The 20,602-nt window shown below is 34.3% G+C and overlaps 1 protein-coding gene and 1 long non-coding RNA gene across 2 annotated transcripts in view; one reads left to right on the top strand and one right to left on the bottom strand.

The window, feature by feature from the left end:
• Positions 1-20,602, top strand: part of ADGRL2 (adhesion G protein-coupled receptor L2) — a 549,783-nt gene that overhangs the window by 297,693 nt on the left and 231,488 nt on the right. The gene's annotated exons all lie outside the window — the stretch shown is intronic.
• Positions 1-20,602, bottom strand: part of LOC136331020 (uncharacterized) — a 108,977-nt gene that overhangs the window by 53,284 nt on the left and 35,091 nt on the right. The gene's annotated exons all lie outside the window — the stretch shown is intronic.

Here is a 20,602-nt window from a genome sequence, read left to right as displayed (position 1 = left end):
CTTTACCTGGGACCCTTAACCTGCTGACCTAAGTGACCATTTCTCTATATTTCTCTATTTTGCAACAATTAACCTGGTGTTAGAGCACTAGCTGGCAGGACTTGGGCATTTCTGTTGTCACTCATTCTACCAGGTGCTTCTCTAGGCCTGCTGCCCCAGGGACCAGTGGCCTGGTGCCCTCCTGATAGTGCTGGTGCTTTTGCTTTGGGAATAATCAGGCCAAGAGAAAGAGCTTTGAAAAAAGACCTTTTGTGCTGACAACTGTAGACAAAGCAATCTATTCAGCATGAACCAATCCAATGAAGCAAGCCTGGCAGACAGAAAACAAAACAAAACAAAACCACAACCCCACATAACAAGACGTGACTCAATTAACTCAGTTATCCTAGGGCAACCTTGGCTGTCTAGAGCGCAGCCTCTGAAGTCAAATTGGAGGCCTCTGGTTCCACCACTTGCTACATGACCGTAAGCAAATTAGTTAACTGAATATCTTCGTTTCTTCACCTTTGAAAAACAGATAGATGTGTTGGGGGGATAAAAATGAAATCATTCATGTAAGCATCTTCAATAGTGCTTGCGCGTGACAAGTACTCAATCAATTATTAATGGTTTACTAGAGCCCATCAACCCATTTGCTCTACCATAGATACAAAGCCATCAACTCACTCAAGAAAATGTCCTGACCTGGACCAGGGAGAAGGAGCCAGAACAAAGTTTTATTAACTATTTATATCAGGACATAATGAAAACTAATCTTTCTACCCCAGCACTACAATGTGGAAGGCTGAGAAAAGTAGAAAATGACCCTAACTTGTTAATGATGATTGATACATATTGACTGACTAAAAAACAAAGAAGGTCAATGAAGCCAGAGATACTCACCGTGGAAGAGGCCCTACAGGTATCAAGCTTAGGCTCACTCTATAGCATGCCAAACAGATCTCTACAATGCTACAGGAGAACTCTTGGATGAAGTTACTTTAAACTCTTGGATGAAGTTACTTTAAAGAAAAGAGTGTTACCATATTTTTCTCTCCATAAGACACACCTGACCATAAGATGCACCTAGGGTTTTAAGGAAGAAAATAAGAAAAAATTTTTCTGAACCAAATAGTGTGTTAAAATATTTAAAAAAATATACCACAATAATTTCAACAATGTAAACTCAACAACAGTATTAACAACCATTAGCACTGTTATTAACAAGTGAGAAGAGACTTTAATGTTCAAATGCTCTTCTACGTGTCCGGGAACCCACAGCAGCTTAAAAAAATGAACATTCGCTGCATAAGATGCACAGGTATTTCCCCCTGTACTTCTGGGGGGGAAAGTGCATCTTATGGAGTGAAAAATATGGTAGTTCGTGTGTTTTTCTTCCAAATGATTCTCTGACAAAATTCTTATTATTCTATTTCCATCCATTAAACAGGGGTTTTAAATGCCTGCTGAGTAGATAGCCCTACTGGCTCTATATTCATTTTGAAAGGTTTGCTTGAATTAGAAAAAAGCACAACGCATTTTGGGCATTCTTAGATACGAATTCTAGTCTCTTTAGTAGCCATCTCTGCAGTAGCAACTTACTCTTTTTGTGTGTGTGTATTTTTTTTCCGAAGCCAGAAACAGGGAGGCAGTCAGACAGACTCCCGCATGCGCCCGACTGGGATCCACCTGGCACGCCCACCAGGGGGCGATGCTCTGCCCATCCGGGGCGTTGCTCTGTTGAGACCAGAGCCATTCTAGCACCTGAGGCAGAGGTCACAGAGCCATCCTCAGCACCTGGACCAACTTTGCTCCAGTGGAGCCTCGGCTGCGGGAGGGGAAGAGAGAGACAGAGAGGAAGGAGAGGGGGAGGGGTGGAGAAGCAGATGGGCGCTTCTCCTGTGTGCCCTGGTCGGGAATCGAACCTGGGACTCCTGCACGCCAGGCCGACGCTCTACCACTGAGCAAACCAGCCAGGGCCGCAACTTACTCTTTGACTGTTGAGTAGTAGCTATTAACCCAATATGGCTTAAAACCAACTTTTTACTTTTGGTTATCTTTGTAAAGCTAAGTCAAACATTTTGGCTTGGCAATATTTCTCTTACAGCTTCAGTGCCTTTTGGCCTGAACAATAGCATTGAAGAAAAAGCCTAACAGAGTGGAGAAAAGGGCAAGATTATTCAGACATGGATATGGAGTCTGGCCATACACACACACGTGACTCAAAGGTTTTAAGCCCCCACAGTGCTTACTGTTTGTACTCTACAGACTTGCCACTTAGAGCTTTGGTGGAAATTCACAGTTAATATTTGGAAGTTAAACCATTTGATGGGCTTTCTCCTCTATATCCCCTCCCTAGATGATACATCTAGAAGATCAGGTGCTATGAACAGAAGTGAGAGAGCTTTTGAGAGGAGAGAAGGATGCAATATAACAAAGGAGATGAAAGAAGTTTAGATCTCAAAGAGAGTAATAGAGAAGGGGGGTCACAACCTGCACGTTGAGTGTGGAAAAGCGGAGTGATGGATTACCAAACAGAATGGAGAGAGACGTGGTTAAAGGTTTCTATTACCACAGAGAGAAAAGCTGCATATGGAAAACTCTGTGTGTGTGTGTGTGTGTGTGTGTGTGTGTGTGTGTGTGTATACACTATAAACTGGAGTGTTATGTTTTTATTACACTGAAAAGTCTTACACCTCTTTTGTGTATTATAGGCTAGAGGCTAATCTGAGGTGAAGACAAGACAAGAGACTTCTAAGAAAAGTGACAGGTTACAGAATAAGAGCCAAGAATATTAGAGTAAAATGAAGTTGAAGAATGAGGCCAAAATAGCTTTCCAAAATGGGAAAAAAAGGCACCAGCAATTTAAAACCAGGTATATTATAAGGAAAAGGAAAGCATACAAATATAATGTTATGCTTTCTTTTGAATTTAGATTCATCTTACTCTTAAAACAGATTTTTGGGTCTGAGATACTGAAACTTAGTTCAGGGAGATGTAGTTGTTATATTTCAGGATCCATACCCTGACATCAACTTTCACACAGTGATAATCCTACTCGGAACAACGTAATTAGATATAGTCAATTAAATTTCACTATCACCTTTACTTCTTACAAGACTTGGGATCTTTAGCACTTAAAATTTAAAGGTACATGTAAATTTTATACAAACTCATTCGCTTTTTCTCTAAAAGCTCCCATACTAATAGTCCCTGACTAAATTCCCCTCAGACGCTATATTTTTCTAAGTAAGAGGTAGCAACTGAAGATAACATTTAGATATTTCTAACCAAGAGGGCTGCAATATTCAATCAAGTTAAAGTTATCAGTGTAGTGATTATTTGAATATCTTTGATGTTGAAGCCATGCTTCAGAATTTCAAAATTCACTTCACTTTGGAATATAAGTATATATGCTTTTCCTACTGTAATATAAAATATATATTAAAATTTTATCAAATTACTTGAACACAAAAAAAGGAAAGTGCAAATTTTGCCAAGAATTTTGATAAAAATTTAATTTGTTTACATATATTTTATTATCTATTAAATATATAAAACATAAGCTAAGCTGTGAATGTGGTTGGTATATATTTATATTTTACTATTTGTATGACAAAAGACTGATGCTTTACTGTTTGGGGTTTACATTAACATGTGCATTTTTCAAAGGCAAAAGTATATATTATAATGAAAAAAATTGGGCTGGGATTTGGAAAACCTGTATTTTAACTTCATTCTTCCCTTTTTCTACCAGCTGTGCTCTTTATTTTTTTTTCTATTAAACTAGGAATAATATTTTCCCCACCTATTTCATTGAGTATAAAAAAATGTTGCCTGACTAGGTGGTGGCCCAGTGGATAGAGCATCAACCTGGGACATGGAAGACCCAGGTTTGAAACCTAAGGTCACCGACTTGAGTTCAGGCTCATCCAGCTTAAGCACAGGATCATAGACATGACCCCATGGTCTCTGGCTTGAGCCCGTAGGTCACTGGCTTAAAGCCCATGGTTGCTGGCTTGCGCAGGGGGTCACTGGTTCAGCTGGAGTCCCTCAGTCAAGGCACATATGAGAAGCAATCAATGAACAACAAAAGTGATGCAACTATGAATTGATGCTTCTCATCTCTCTCTCTTCCTATCTGTGTCTGTCTCTCTTTCTCTAAAAAAAATAAAGAAATGTTGATGTTAACCATATCTGTAAAAACATATGAAACATAATTAGTTACTTAAAATTTGTTACCTTAGGTATCATAAACAACATTACTCATTAAAGGTTTGTTATCCAACACACGACTATTAGTGGAAAAGCTGGGAACAGAATAGAGAGATGAAAACAGCTCACTTTTCAAGTCTATCTCTTTATTTATCATACTTTAAAGTACTATGATTGAAGATCTTTAGGGAGACAGCATTGAATTCAGCACTTAAAAGTGTTTGATGCTGGACCTGGCTGGTTGGATCAGCTGTAGAGTGTCGGCCTGGCATGTGGAAGTCCTGGGTTTGATTCCCAGCCAGGGCACACAGGAGAAGTGCCCATCTGCTTCTCCACTCCTCCCCCTCTCCTTCCTCTCTGTCTCTCTCTTCCCCTCCTGCAGCCAAGGCTCAATTGGAGCAAAGTTGGCCCAGGTGCTGAGGATGCTTCCATGACCTCCGCCTCAGGCGCTAGAATGGCTCCAGCTGCAAAGGAGCAACACCCTAGATGGGCAGAGCATCGCCCCCTGGTGGGCATGCCTGATGGATCCTGGTCAAGCGCATGCAGGAGTCTGTCTGCCTCCCCACTTCTAATTTTGGGGAAAAAAATACAAAACAAAAAAGTGTTTGATGTTTACTTGTACCTTTCACCTTTAAATAGCATCATGTAAAGAATAGAAGCAAAGAATGCAACAAAATATAACTATTTCAAAAATAAACATTTCCCAAAAGGAATTTTTTTGCCTCAAGAATTGTTATTATCATTCCAGGTTTTAGCATAGTGAGGGACCGAAGAAATTTATGATATTAAATGAATGAATGAATGAATATTTCTATCTTTACAGGAAAAAAAAATCTGTTCTTCTTACATCTAATTATTAGCCATGAAGTCATTCTTACCAGATTATTTTTGTCTGTCCCCAAAATAACTACTTTTCAAGAATTTCTGAATTGTGATTTATTGCCTTTTATTACCAAATGTAAGACTTATAGTCATCTCTGAAATTGTTTGGCAAGTTCCGTAGTAACACATCTCTTCTACTCAATCTATAGGTGAGATTTCCAGAAGCACTTAAAGAAAAGGGCGAGAGGAATTAGAGAACTTAAAGGGCGGGAGGCTGTCCTTCCAAAAAAAGTGATGTGAGTGGTATGGAAGTTAAGAGACAAAGCTGAACAAATGAGTTTGGGGAGAATGCTAGCCTTTTACGGAGTACAAGGAAACAGAAAGGTTGAAGTACTTCGGCCAGCCTAATGAAGGGTTTTGAAATCGAGGGTCCTTAGAGGAAACCTGGAATTAGAACAAGTTAAAGAAGTAAAGAATGTTGGGAATGAATGGAGAGGGCTTGTTTGTCTAGAGTTGGTTCCTTAATAGAAAAAAGGCAGCCAGATGTAATGGCCACTGCTGATAAATTGGCATGTGTAAGAATGGGGGCAGGAAAGCACAGTGCTAATGACAGTTGGAGGGTTTTCTTTCTTTTCTTTCTTTCTTTCTTTTTTTTTTAAAGGAGCATATGAACTAATCCAAAAGAGTTACTTAAAATTACAGTTTGCTTTTTTTTCTTTCTCAGAATTGTTTAAAGAGAAGAGGCAGAGAAAAAGGAAAGGGGCAATTTATAAGATGTACCTTAGGAACTACTATTAGAAGAATAAAAAGGGAACCACTGGCAAATGTAAGTGCATTAGAAATGCAGTAATTAAAAGGTTCTATGAGAAAAAGTGAAAATCAGAGCTAACAGTCTATTAACCTACAATGACTTATAATTCACATTTCACTTTTTTTCTCCTAGCACTAATTTCCCTCTTCCGTGTGTAATATCCACATGCAATTTTTTGTTGTAACCCTGTATGAGTGGTACTGTAGATGTTTTTGTATGTGCCTCTCTAGTTTGCCAGCTTTAATTTTAGGGCAGACTTTCTCTGTACTTTGAAAAGCACCCAGCATTGCTCCTCTGTTAGCAACTGATGTCTGTCTCTTTTGGTAATATAGCAGTTATCAGTAAGTGATATGGAAAATGATGAAAGACATTACAACACTGAGGGGAGGGAAAGGATGAAGATAGATGTAAGTGACGATGGAGTGTGTTTATTCTGGGAAAACTGAGATGGTACATACATGTTAGGAAGTGGGGAGTTAAGGATATATTTAGGATATCAAGTAGGAATAAGATCAATGAAGAGAGTGTGATGAATTGGTTCTTAAGGAAATTAACCTAAGATTCTGATGGCTGTTTAAGCAGTTTATGAACACATGAAAGCAATTGCGTTTCTAAATCTTAATTTAAGATGTGCTCAAAATTTCATGAGAAATCAATATCAATTAAAATACTGAGCATGTTTGGTGATGTTCTAAACACTGTTTATGTTATCCCTTTAAAATACTTCTAAATTGGGCGAAATAGGAACTAACATAAACCCCCCTTCTGAATGAGAAACTGATAGAGATCTGAAGCAGTTCGCCCAGTCCCAGGGGTTAAGTGGCAGAGATTTCAAATACAGATTGAGTCTGGTTTTGAACCCAAATTGACTCCTGAAAACTTGTAACAACTAAACCCTCCCTGTCCAGGAGAACCATAAAGATAAAATGTTACTATTGTGGGTGAAAATTTTACAAAGAAACCAACAACTGTATTTAAGTACCTTATTGAAAAGGCAGCACATGCAAAGGAACTAAGAAAGAGCTTAGTGTTCTCTACTCCAGGGCTGAAGATGGTCTCTTCTTGCCTTACAGCAGTGCACCAAATGCCACTCCAAGATCATGTCTCAAGGTGCTTAGCTTAATACAACGGAGTATCTACGACATGGGAAAATTAGAGCAGAAGAGCATAACGGGACAACCAAAGATCCCTATTTAGGTTCCTTCCCCTACCCCCACCCCCGCTGTGTATTCTTAATAAACTATCTATGCTTCTAGTTCAAATCAAAGCTCATTAAATTATGGTGGAAGGTTATTTTTGTGGGCTATTTGAGAGTTGATAATATTTCATGAATTTTTAAATGTTATCCCCAATAGCCATTGCACCTCATCTGTTCCAAGGACAGCACAGGAAATAATTTGAGAACAAGCTAACGTACTCCAGTACCTTAGTCATTTTGCCAGGAGTGGAGAGGAAAGAAGCATTGCAGAAGATAATAAATATGAAAGCCTTTTTTTTTTTTTTTAATAACTAGAGGCATCACTTCCTGGTAATCCTTGATGATTGGGCAATAAAAGACAGTGTGAGGCTAGGATAAGAATATTTTATAATACTAACAAAAATAGTTCAACTTTTTTAGCAATATAAAATTCACCAAGTCCATAAGCATATCTCTGTCTCTTTTCCCATTTTTTAAAATGATTTTTATATGCAATCTACTATGACTTTATAAAATAGGCATTTCTTATATCCTGTAGTTTAGGCTCAGATTTTAACTTCTGACTTAAAAATCCTCCATTCTTTAATCCGCCATACTCTATAACCTATATAGCCAGGAGAAACCAAGAAGGGAAATTTTTAAAGCAAATGTATTGTACTTAAAGTGTACATTCATATCTCTCTTGATCTCTCTCTCTTAAAAGCAAAAGCTGTGTATTTTAGAAAAGTAATTTATTCTTTCTTAAGCATCAGCCTCCTTAATTGTAAGATGGGAACAACAATGATTCTTCTTGGGCATCAAATACCTCTGTGGTATATCCTTTGTCTTGTGGTCTCTAGGCTACCAGGTTTGTATATTGTATCAGGGAGTTTATAAACAACCTGAGTTGTTTATATTCAAATTTGCTATCTATAGCGTGCTTGGCTAGTTTTGTAGTTGAGGTTTTAATAAATATTTGTGTGACTTTGTTTACCTTATAAAATGGCCTTAGACCAAAAGAACACTACTATGCTCATCAGTTAAAAGAGGGGTATAAAAGTATGTCAGTATGTCAGAGAAAATTTTTAATAGAGTCAGGTACTGCTTGGTAAGGATGAAATAAAATGCAACCTATTGTATAATAATATAGTGCATAGTGATACTACAGTTCAGAGTTACTTGTTATATATTCTGATTATGTTGTGGAGAGTTTTTCATTTTGATTTTGATTTCTAGAATATCAACTGTAAGTGGACATTGTGCCTTTGCAAGTATGTGTATAATATGTATTCTAAATTGGTATATGTATATTAAAACGGCATATTTAAAAGTTGAAAGTATAAGATGCTAAATAGCCTAAACAGGCAGTGGCACAGTAGATAGAGCATCAGCCTGGGACATTGAGGACCCAGGTTCAAAACACCAAGGTCTCTGGCTTGAGCTTGAGCATGGAATTATAGGCATGACCCATGTTTGCTGACTTGAAGGTCACTGGCTTGAGCATGGGGTCAGTCACTCTGCTGCAACCCCCCATCCCCCCCATCAAGGAACATATGAGGAAGCAATCAATGAACAACTAAGGTCCTGCAAGGAAGAATTGATGCTTCTCATCTCTCTCCCTTCCTGTCTGTCTGTCCCTGTCTATCCCTCACTCTCTCTCCCTAAAATAAATAAATAAATAAGATGCTAAATATTATGAAGACAAAGTGAGCAAAAGAAACAAGTAATTAATCTATATTTTATAAAATGCTTTTGAGAATAAACTAGAAAAACCATATGCTATTGTGTAAAGCCCTCTCTACTTGAATAAATGTACTATATGAAAGTAAAAGCATTATTATAGTTAATAAAAGATATTGTTTGATTTTTTCCAATAATTTAGAAGTATAATCGTTATTTTGGCTACTCTTCTAGCTAGGAATGAGTAAACTAATTTAAATTTGTACTTTAAATCTTATTTATTTAAGAAATAATGTAGAATTACCAGCAATATCTTCATAAAAATGATCTTTTAATTCATTTTTTAAAAATGTATTGGCTTTGGATGTACAGCTTACTGGCTAAACAATCACATACTTCACACAGTGTTCCCCTCAATACTTAAAATGTTCTTTTTAAACAAATGCACAATCTAAATGATTAAGATGTAGTTCTCTTTTGTGAACACTTTCCAAATAATAAGTATCAAAGGAGAAATGCACTGTAGCTATTTCTCCCACTCTTCTTAAAATTTGTGAATTGAAATTTAGTTATTTCATGGTAATTTAGTGAAAAGGACTTTTTATAGTTGCATATGCAACATGTTTTCTTATTTGACTGAAAAACAACTTTTCCTTTAATACTGTGCATGTGTATGTAATGAGAGACAAAGAGTGTATGTAGAACATAGAAGGCTGGTAGATTTTTTTTATTGGGTTTTTTTTTGCTTAATTTTAGGATCTTGTTTTTAAATGGTGACTTTAGACACAGACTATCATCATCTTCATTTTACCAGACGGAAGATAAAAAAGAAGAGTTTTTTGCCTAAAGTTGTATAACAATAACTAGGAGGATTTCAAGCCAAGTATTAAAATTCCTGTCCAATACTCTTTTTCAGATGGATATTACTGACTAATCTATCTTAGAATTTACCACTTTTATATTCTTATTCTTCTTTCCTTTTTACTGATAATATCAATTCTTTAAATTTATAATGGTATCATTAGAGTAGACAGATATCCATTGAGCTAAGGAATAAAATACCAAATTTTGCTTCAGAATATTAGAAGACTTTTGGACCATATCCACAATTTAAATTATTTAAATAGAATCACCATTTGTGGAGTTAGTGAAACATTTATCTGGAAAGTGGCTAATGAACAATAGGAAGATTTATAGATTTTGTCTATCTCAATCATTTCACTTTCCATTCATTCTTGTTCAAGGATATATGAGCTCTATCAGCATAATGTTTGAAGTAGAATGCAGCTACTATGAAAATAGTTTATATAAAAACAGTTTTAAAAATTATGAAGCTACTGTAACTCATGTAGAAGACTCTAGCAATATGTTTCTTTCTTAATTTTAAAATCTACTTGAACTCCTTTCCCAACTAATTCCTTTTTCCCCTTCTCCCATCCTCAATTTACCATCTCAGTTGATATCTTTTCAGTCTTTAGAAAATGATTTAGCTGCAGCTAAGAGTTTATTAGTTTGACCGAAACATACTAAAAAAAATAAACAGAAAAAAAATGAGAATAATACATTTCTTATGCTGAGAAAGAGATTCTCACTAGATAAATGACAAATAGATGACAAGAAGAAAATATACAAACTATTTGTCTAAAACAGATTACCTACTATCACCTTTCTTTATTTTTATTAGTGCTAATAATAACCTGGCATACCACATGTTGCCTATTTATTGTATCTTTTTCCCCCTCAGTAAATGGTAAGCTTCATTTGATGTATTTTTATTTTCTTAAACAATACTTGACACATATAGAGGATTGTTAAATATTTGTTAAACAAATAAACTGGAAATGTTTGGGGAATATAACTTTATGGATAACTGAATAAAACTATATTTGTTAATGAGATTTCTAAATTGTCTGTAGTGAGCTTGGAAATATTTCTATTGTAATTGAGTTTCATATTCTTTTTTAGTCTCATAATTCTGAATATCATTTCTTATTATATAGTATATATAAGTCATGAGAGTTATGGTAAAATTCATACAGGCTTTATGACTGACACTGTTTTGAATAAATCTTCAATTTGGATGTGATTTCTTATAATTGGCCAATTTCCCTGAAAAGCAAGTAAGTAAAATATATTGATTAATTGAGAACTGCAGTTAATTGGGTTTTTACTAAAATTTATTACATGGAACAGACTAGGCACTCAATAAATATTTGTCAAATATGTGAAGTCTAGTTAGTTAAAATAGACTTATTATTTTCTTTTAGTTTCTCAAATAAAAAGAAATTTTCAATTAAATATGAAGGCAGTAAAACACTGAAACCCACACACAGCAGACAAGTAAGCTATTTTAAAAATATCTTAAGTTCTTTTTATTCTCTTATTCTTCTATTTTTTTAATCTTCCTTTCCCTCTTCCTATTTATTATCTTTCCTGAACAATTTAGGCCTTAACCCATTAGGTGGGAACAAGTAAGGAAGCCTCTATAGATGGTGTGGGATGGGAAGGCTTTGGTGACTTTATAGAGTGGTGATGGAGTTCAAGGAGGATGAGAAGAACATCCATGTGGAGAGATTAGAGTGTTTAGCAGCAATAGGACATTGGTTATACCAAGGAGATTGATCGAATAAGTAAATATATTAAAGATAATTGGGAAATAAGATTTTTATTATTGGAGAAAGTAGTTACAAATATGAAAAGAGAGAAATTACAATGGATCCTGTGGCATTGATTTGAACATAAAAGTATCCCTGTGAACTCCTGGTATATAGAGATCTATAAAGATGATAGAGATAGAGGTATATATTTTATTGATTAGGTGAAGAGGTAGATGAAGTTTTCATACATGTATTTCTTGGTTTCAGATCTTGAGCACAGTGCCACACTGCCAAAAAATGGGCACACTAGCCTCCCAATTTTTGGCTTCTAAATACTATTCTCAAGTAAAAAACTTAGATTCCTTGGGAAAATAGCTCATTCCAGAGCTGAGGCATGAAAAATACAAAATGAGCTAGAATATCTTATTGTGCCAAAAGAATGGAAGTACTCAATCAGTGCCAGGGATATGTCAAAGAAAGAAAAAGTCAGATGAAAGGGGAGTACTCTGGCCATATCTGAGACTACTTGAACATCAAAGTGAATAATGTATTCTTTGGATAAAATAGATATTCATGAATCCATATTGGAATAAGTGAAGAAATAAGTTGTAAGTTAATGTACTTCCCCACACTATGCTTATAAAAAAAGGGAAAAAACAAACAATTTTACAGTGATTATGAGATCATTATTAACATCACAGGTAACGTCCAACAGATAGGATGCGTTCAGATGAACACTGAATCACTTTTACTATTTTCCTGCCAAAGACAGATAACCTGAATCTAAGAATGAATAAGTAGAAGACAAATCTAAAACAAAGAACATCTTACAAAATAATTAATTTGTAACCTTCAATAATGTTAAATCCATGAAAATCACGAGAAAACCGAGGAAATCTTTCAGACAGAAAGATACAAAAGAGGCATAACTAAACCCAATGCTTGATTCTAAACTAGATCTTTTGCCATAAAGGACATTTTTGAAACAAGTAGCAAAATTTGAATGTCGTCTAAAGATTATATGGTAGTGATGAATCAATTTTCTGATTTTGATAGTTGCACTTTAGTTATAAAGAAAAATGTCCTTGTTTGTAGGAAAAATGTTAGAATATTCAGGAGTAATGGGACATGATGTTAGAAAACTACTCCCAAATAATTCCGGAAAAATATAATTTTTTGCTGTAATTGCAATATTTTTGGGATTTAAATTGTTTCAAAATAAGAAAATAATTAAACATTTTTCAATTAGTATCTTCCATGAAATTTTGTAATAATCTGGAAATGGCTTGCAGATTAATTTATTAAAATGGTTTTGATACTTAATGAATTTTTATAATATAATCTATGGTACAAAAATGCAGAGATATCTTCCCTAAACCCCTTTAAAATTAAGTGGAATAATAATGAGAAAAAGCAATTATATTTTGTGGAAGTTACAATAAAAACAAGACCTCTCAGAGATTTGGTACTACAGTTTTCTGGCTTGTTTTTTTTTTTTTTTTTTTTTTTTAATTAATGGCCTTTTTATGTAATTTATTAAGAAGAAGCCAAATAGCTATAACAAGTATTAAAATATCAATGAATATTATCTAAACAGAAGATTATGGTATTTCCCTAGGGACAAAAAAAAAAACTTAGTAAAATTGGTATGTGCACAAGTAACATTTTATGTTTACTTGCATCGATATAATAAAATTACTTTCAAATAGCATGCCAAATAATAGATTACAGTGTAACCCTGGCTGCATGAACTTAAAGTGAATTCTAGCAAGCATAGGCCATGCAGACCAAGATTAAGAGAATCCTAGAATGGCATTAGAGATCTCACTGAGTCTATTCAATGTTATAGATGTCTGGGTGTGCAACAGACAGCCAACATTAGAACAGCAAATAATATTATGGAGTGAGGCTTGAATGTGCTATCAAGGTGATTTGTCCAAAAGTATATTAGTGTATTTCGAAAAACTGGATAATATTTTTAAAACAAAATATGAATGTGTATAATTTCAGAAATTATAACATTTCAATATAAAGCTTGACAATGTGGAATTTAAATATTAAAATTTTAGGTTAGGATATTAAACTGACAGAGTGGAATAAATAAAAATATTTTACCTGTATTTGATCTCCAGTTTAGTTGGTCAATCAAGAAATAATTTTTATTATATCTGGCACTGAAAATATCTGGAAGATCATCATTATAATTCTTCTTGCTAGCAAAAGATCACAGAAACTGGCCATCTTTCCTAAAGGCAAAGACATTTCAAAGGATACTATCTTTTGGATATGCCTTTCCATTTGGGGGACTCTATTCTTCTAGGAAATTAAGTTGTGGTATGAAGGAAATGGACTGTAACTGGAGAGATGAAGCATATGGGGGCCCAAGGCAGCTGAACTTTGCTGGCCTTTCATTGGAAAGACTGCTTCATGTCTAAATGTCTGCCAGTCCACAGGGAATTCCTGCTGGTCAAGCATTGTGGTGTGCTGACAGAAGCAAAAAAATAACAATGAGTCTTCATACACTTTATGGAATCTTTCTTAATTTGCAAGGAAATTAGCTTTTCACGAATATGATTTGAAGAAATTCATAGTGTCCACTTGAGAAAACACTCACAGTTCCATATTACTAAGGATAAGGTAGACAAGTAACACATTCTGCTCTATACCTATAAAAACACAGACAAATTATTTTATCTCTTTGTGGCTTATTTTCTTTATATGTAAAATAATGGTAATAACACTCAAATCATAGTATTACATCAGCATTAAATGAGAAAACTCATGTAAATTGCTTAAAGTAGTACATACCTGGGATATAGGAAACACTCATAATTCCTAGCTATTATTATAATTATGGGAAATCAAGAAACAAAGACCAACATCTGAAGCAAAAATAGAAGCTACACTAAGAAATCAGCAATTGCTTAGAACATATTTTGATTGATCATTCTCAGAATAAATATATTTATTGGTATGTAGCTAACACCATATTAGGGCATGCAAGTATTCTTTTTTTTTTCATCTATGAAAATGGAGATGATAATAGCAGTGTTCTTCATAGCATTGTTATAAGAATTTAATTACAAAACTTAGCAATTTGCCTGGCACTACTAATAAGCACTCAAAAAACACAAGTTATACAACTATTGCTAATTATTATTATTATTAACATTATAATCTAATGAGATCAGAGTTTGAGATGAAGGCATACTAATTACAATTCTATAGTAAGACAAGAACAGAAGAGTTAACATTTCAAGTCTTTGAAAAAATGAATATGGTTTTTCCAGATGGAAAATAGGGGAAGAACATTTGTGGGTTCCCATGTGTTTTACCTAAACTTGACTTGTTTTCAAAGAGTCATTGGATCCACAATTATTCCACAGAGAAAGTGCTTTAGTACTGACCATGTCTACACAAACTAATCAATCAACAAGTAATTGAGATCAGGTTGGTGAAATATTCAGATAAATTGTAAGACAACCTCCTAGCTGTTTTTTCTATATCCACATTATCCTTCTTTAGTATACTTTTCATAAGGTTGACACACTAATCTTCCCAAATGCAGTTTTCATCATCTGTAACTGCCTGAGAACATAAAGTTCTCCTCAAATGCCTGCTGTATCAAGGCCAAATTACTTTGTCCAGCCTTAAGGATCCTACAGTCTTGCAATTCAGAGTATCACACGAGCACCAACATCACCTGGGAACTTATTAGAAATAGATAATCTCACAACTCAATCCAGACCTTCAAGAGTCTGCAGTTTAACAAGATCCCAAGTATGCAAATTGAAGTTTGAGAAACACTGTTCTACAGTGTCTATTAATCTAAACCAAATAAAATCACTCACCCATAATGCAAACTATAGTTCTATCAAGAAGAATTAAATCTTTTCATTAACATTTTTGCATCCAAAGCAATCACTTTGCTCATGTTCTTAACTCCACTAGACATATTTCCTTCCTGCCTACTATTTAAGTCCCATTCATTCTTGCAAGTTCAGTGAAAATTCCCGTATCTTCCACCAAACTACGACCATTCCAAGCTGCAATAAACTTACTGAATACTCCTTGCATTTAGGTCAATAACATATCATTCTTATTTATTATTCATTCAATATTTATTGAATAATCATTTTCAAATGCTTACAATTGTTTACCAGACCCTGTAGCACTGGCCAGAATGCAAACAAGAATACACTTTCCCTACCTTCATTAAACTCTAATCAGAGCAACGATGTTTCAGTAGAGATACCTTAAGGTCAGCAGGCAAGAAGAGCAACTGGGTAGATGTGCAGGACAGTATTATAGGATAAAGCTATGTGATTTGTGTTTTGTGGGTTTTTTGGTTGTTGTTTTTAAAATACTTAAAGGAAGTGACATTAAAACATATTAAAACTTTTGTGGCATAAAGTGGATTGCACATTTCAACTGATAGAGCAAGACAAACACAAGATATATTGTGCTTTGTTTCATGGCAATTTCATAATCATATAGGCATTGTGTTTTTACAGACCAGCAATGACTTTCCTCATTGATTCAACAAATACCAGAATTTTAAAATAGCTCTTATTTGTGCTTTTCTGACTCCTTACATTTAGACATGGTAGGCACTGAATAAATACTTATTGATTGAAGACAGTCTTTGATCTCTTGTTGGGGACTAGGTTTGCACACATGGAACACCCATTGCACAAATGTAGCCCTTTCCTCCTACGGCTGCTATTCATGACATAAGGAAACGTTCATGAATTTGCAATGACACTTTAGTTTACTAGTAGTGTCTTTTGGATCAAAAAGTTCCTCCAGGGTGCCATGGAAGTTTCTGTTTCTCTGTAGCTAATGTTTGTGTTCACCAGAGACCGTGTTGGAGCACAGCCAGCCAAATGGAACTGGCTAGTAAAAGCTTTTGTGGGTGAGCGTTTTGGAAACAAGTTTCAAGACCATTTGCCAGCAAAATCTCAGCAGGTGGAATTTTAAACAACATAAATTAACGTAAAGGTTGATTTAACGTAAACCTGAAGGGGCAGGGGAGATAAAATATTTAAGGAAATATACAACATCCCCTATTCTTTGAAAATAAAAGTAAAGGTTAGTTTTTCCTGTTATTGTGAAACCATCAGTTCTTTAGATAGAAACAGATGCTCTTGGTAGACAGCCACTCTTCAAAAGACATGCTCAGAACAGCACTGGAGTACATTAAGGGTAGATATCATGCAAGACCTTTTGTGAGCCCCTTGATTCCTTCAATGTAAAGCGAGAGTGAAACCACACAAGGAAACTTCAAAACCATACAACTAAAAAGACTATTTCCAACTAACATAAACTAGAACACAAAAAGTGCACACTGCTTTGCCTGAAGAATCAGCAATTTTCACACATATACATAATCTTCAAATTGGTTACGACTTTCCTTTATCTTACTTAGCAATCTTGCTGAAGATGAGCATTCCCACATGATGTGCAATTTTCCCTTTGGCTTTTAATTTCTCTGGGTACAGAAGAAAAACTCTGGACTCTTAATTGAGCAATTAATATTTCTTAAGTGAATACAGAGTTTGAGGATAGTGCCAAAATCTTCCCTTCATCCAGAGAGCGAGGCATTGGTGCATGCGCTGTCTGGCCACATCCGGGCTCCAGGTAGAAGAGCCAGGTCAGGACTGAAAGGGGAACTCATTCCTCTCCTCTAGTCACTCCCTGGAATCTACTGAGGTTCTTGAAAGAATACCAGTTAGGACCGATTTACATGTTTCCTTGGAGGTTTTAGATAACTCTTCACTAAGAACTGTTTGGTTTTCTCATTCAGTCTGTTTCTCCAGAATAGGATTTGCAAACTTGCTGTTTAATATGATGTTGGCGGATCATGGCTAAGTTCCCATCCCAACATAAAGCACTTGAAAAATTCATTAAGAAGTGACTCATCTTAACTTCCAGATCTAAATTTGTGGAGTGGTTCTACTATATTTTCTATAATGTCCCAGAATGCAAGCAACAGAAAATAAAGAGTTCATATGCAAACCGTTCGTGGAATAAGCATAGACAAGGAACTTACTGCTTTCTAACTTGTGCCATTGTTTAAGCACTTCAAATTGTTTTAAGCTTTTCTTTACATAGAGCTGGAATCCACTTATCTGGACTTCTACCATTTGTCTTGGTTTTCTAAAACACTACTGTCTCCTTTACATAAGAATACTCCTAAGGATATGGCTTCCAAACATCATCATTAATGAGAAATTAGCTTTTCAATAACCACATTTTTAATATTGATTGATTTTATAGAGAAAAAGAGGGAGGGAGAGAGTATGAGAGAGAGAGAGAGAAAAGCATTGATCTGTACTTGTATGTGTCCTGATCAGGGATCAAACCCACAACATTTATGTATCAGGATGATGCTCTAACCAACTGAGCTATACAGCCAAGGCTCAATAACCATATTTTGAACATAGTCTGATAATACATGATTCAATTAAAGTTAAAAAATACATATGACTTGTATTTTAAATAATCATTTTATGCTTGGTTAAATTTTGATTGAATGCTCTATTTAGTCATTTGTAATATATAAGATGCAATCTAGAAATTGCTTATTAAAGCATCATACTGGTAAACCCACCTGCAGAAGGCACCTTTTAGGCTGTCTACATTAATGAAAATTTCACTAGAACTACCAAATGATGATTGAAAGAACATGCTCAAATATTACTGTCAACCACTGGTGTAAAATTTCTCACCAGAGAATTATACAACTTCAGGATAAAATGTTTATTATATACACTAAAATTGTTAGGATAATGTTAGTTAGATCACTGCTTCTTATAATTTAAAAAATTTTTATTATATAGGACCAAATTAAAATATAGTTACTATTTGCAAAATTTCAAACATTTATGATAATATAATTTGCTAACATTTTAAATCAGACCTAAAGACAGTTTAAATATTTCTTATATGCCCATAAAAGCTTCTCTGGTCTTTTGAAAAATGCTAAAGTGATCATTTGTCCAACAATGAAGATGGTTAATATTCACCCAAGTGACATCAACAATTTAATGAATCGTGCCTTTCTCATAAAAATTGTATTACTGAGGCGTGGCCAAATTATGTTCATGCCTAGCACTCCATTTAAGTTCGATACTCTATAGTAGTCCTCCTATATCAATTATCCTTCTTTCTCTTACTGCTTCCAAGAAATAGAAAAAGCCTTTTTGATGTGCCAACCCAAACTATGTTCAGATATAAGGTAAAACTTCACTAGGTTCATTGAGGGTTGATATTTGAATGTCCTGGGTTGTTTCTTTTACTCATTGGCCTGCCAACTGAGGTCAGATGATCCATGGTCATGATTTGTTGGAGTGTGTTTCGAATTAGTAAAAAACTTCTCATAGAAGAACATAGAAGAAAGGTGGCAGAAATAGCAAAGGAAGAAAAAAAAAAACAATGAAGTAGGCAAGTCCAAATGCGTATTCTTATCAAGTCTTTCATTTGTTCAATAGCTACAAGCCTCTCTGAAAATATTTGTATGTGTGGGTGAAGGCACATTTCCCATTAAAATATAAGAAGTGTATCAGATTCATCAGGACTTGGTTGTAAATGTGACTACACAGTTTTGGCTCATAGAGAAATGAGGGGGAAATAGCCGACTAAAGTGCGCATTGCTGCTGAGGCAACTGAATGTTGCCATAGCAATTGAGATGAAATGTGCAAGAAGTAAGATAATTAAATCTACCCCCTTAATAGTTTTCACAGTAAATGCACTGCCAATAGGAAAAGTTATCTATGGTATTAAGATAAAACACATTCCTCATGGAAAGTCATCTTACTAGGATTTTGTTGTAACCTTTCTAAATATATTGCTTTAGGTGTCTAATTTGAATGTTCTCTTTTAATAATCAAATACAGTTTTGACCTTGGTCTGTAGCTGCCTAGAATTTCTGCTCATTTATTGTATCATGGGAGTAGACACCTATAAAAAATATCCAATTTTTTTCCATCAAGTTTTTTCTAAAAAGTGTACTAAAGCCAAAGCTGTCATATTATAGCTTGGAATTCAATAATATCTAGAACGTGCTGCCCTCTTCAGGAGCTGGTGCTTAAAAATACTTTGATAACTTTTTTAGCCATTTAGAAATTATAAATATGAGTTGTAATATAAAAAGTTGTATTAATAATTCTTTAGGAATAAAACCCACATACAATAAAATATTTCAGAGTTTAAATTATTTTCATTAAAATGTTTCATTGAAATTTCAATAAATACAAAACTTTAAAATATAATACTATTTATGATTAACTATGAAAAAGTTTCCTTAAAAGAAACTATGCTCTTGGAGAGACTTCTTAAATTAGTTCAGAACTTCTGACTTCCATATTTACTATTCAAATGTTTTTATAAGAGTAAAATGTCTAAAATATAAGACATTCTTTATGTGAAAATCTTAAGTAGAAGATCCTTCAAATCTTAATTTTATTCTCCAGCCAAAAGTCAGTAAATTTGTGAACATCAATATTTGTAGTTTGAAACTTTAGTTACTTTTCATTTGCAGAAATATTATCTTTTTTATAAATAATGATTTTAAGTTATATTAACACATAATATTTATTCAAAATACTTCACTGTAAATAATATTGAAGAATCTGAAATGTCATCATCCAAAAAAATTCAAGAAAGTTTCCTTTCTGTATATGTTGTCTATTAGAATTTTGTTAGCCATCATCTAATTTGGGCAGATGGAGATAAAATCAGTGTGCTTTTTTTCTAAATTAAATGTATGATACATAAAAAATAATAAAGAAACAGAAAATGAACAATACTTAATAACTATCAGAATATAAGTACATTTTCTTACATTCTGACAATGTTTCTTTATATTAGAACTATTGAGCTTATTTTGTACTAATTATTAAGTGTGAAAGTAAATGTTAATTTAGGAAATGTTTAAACAAATAGTTCAATAACAAATCCCATTTCAAAATACAATTTTATTCTAATTCTTATCATGTGATACAATTAAAAACTTTTATAATCAACAGTAAATAATAAGAAAACAAATGGTTCCTTACTATTATTTATTTAGTGTGGTAACGTGGGAGCTTGGACTCCTGATTTTGTTTCTCAACTTTTACATCATTTTAGTTCAAGATTTCAAGCCGAAAATTTACTTACACATCAATGGATGTAATTGTCATTATGTTGACTTCAGGAAAGTAGACTGCCCCTCAATTTTCCTTCTGAGTTTTTTGCTTCTGTACAGCTGACCCATGTGTATCAAAGTAAAAGTCAATAGAGCTAAAGGGGAAAAGGGGAAAAAAACTATTGACAAT

This window comes from Saccopteryx bilineata, chromosome 3 (assembly GCF_036850765.1).
Source record: "Saccopteryx bilineata isolate mSacBil1 chromosome 3, mSacBil1_pri_phased_curated, whole genome shotgun sequence".
In the NCBI taxonomy this organism is placed as follows: domain Eukaryota; kingdom Metazoa; phylum Chordata; class Mammalia; order Chiroptera; family Emballonuridae; genus Saccopteryx; species Saccopteryx bilineata.
The sequence above is the reverse complement of the archived record's forward strand: the minus strand, read 5'-3'. Positions and strand labels throughout refer to the sequence as shown.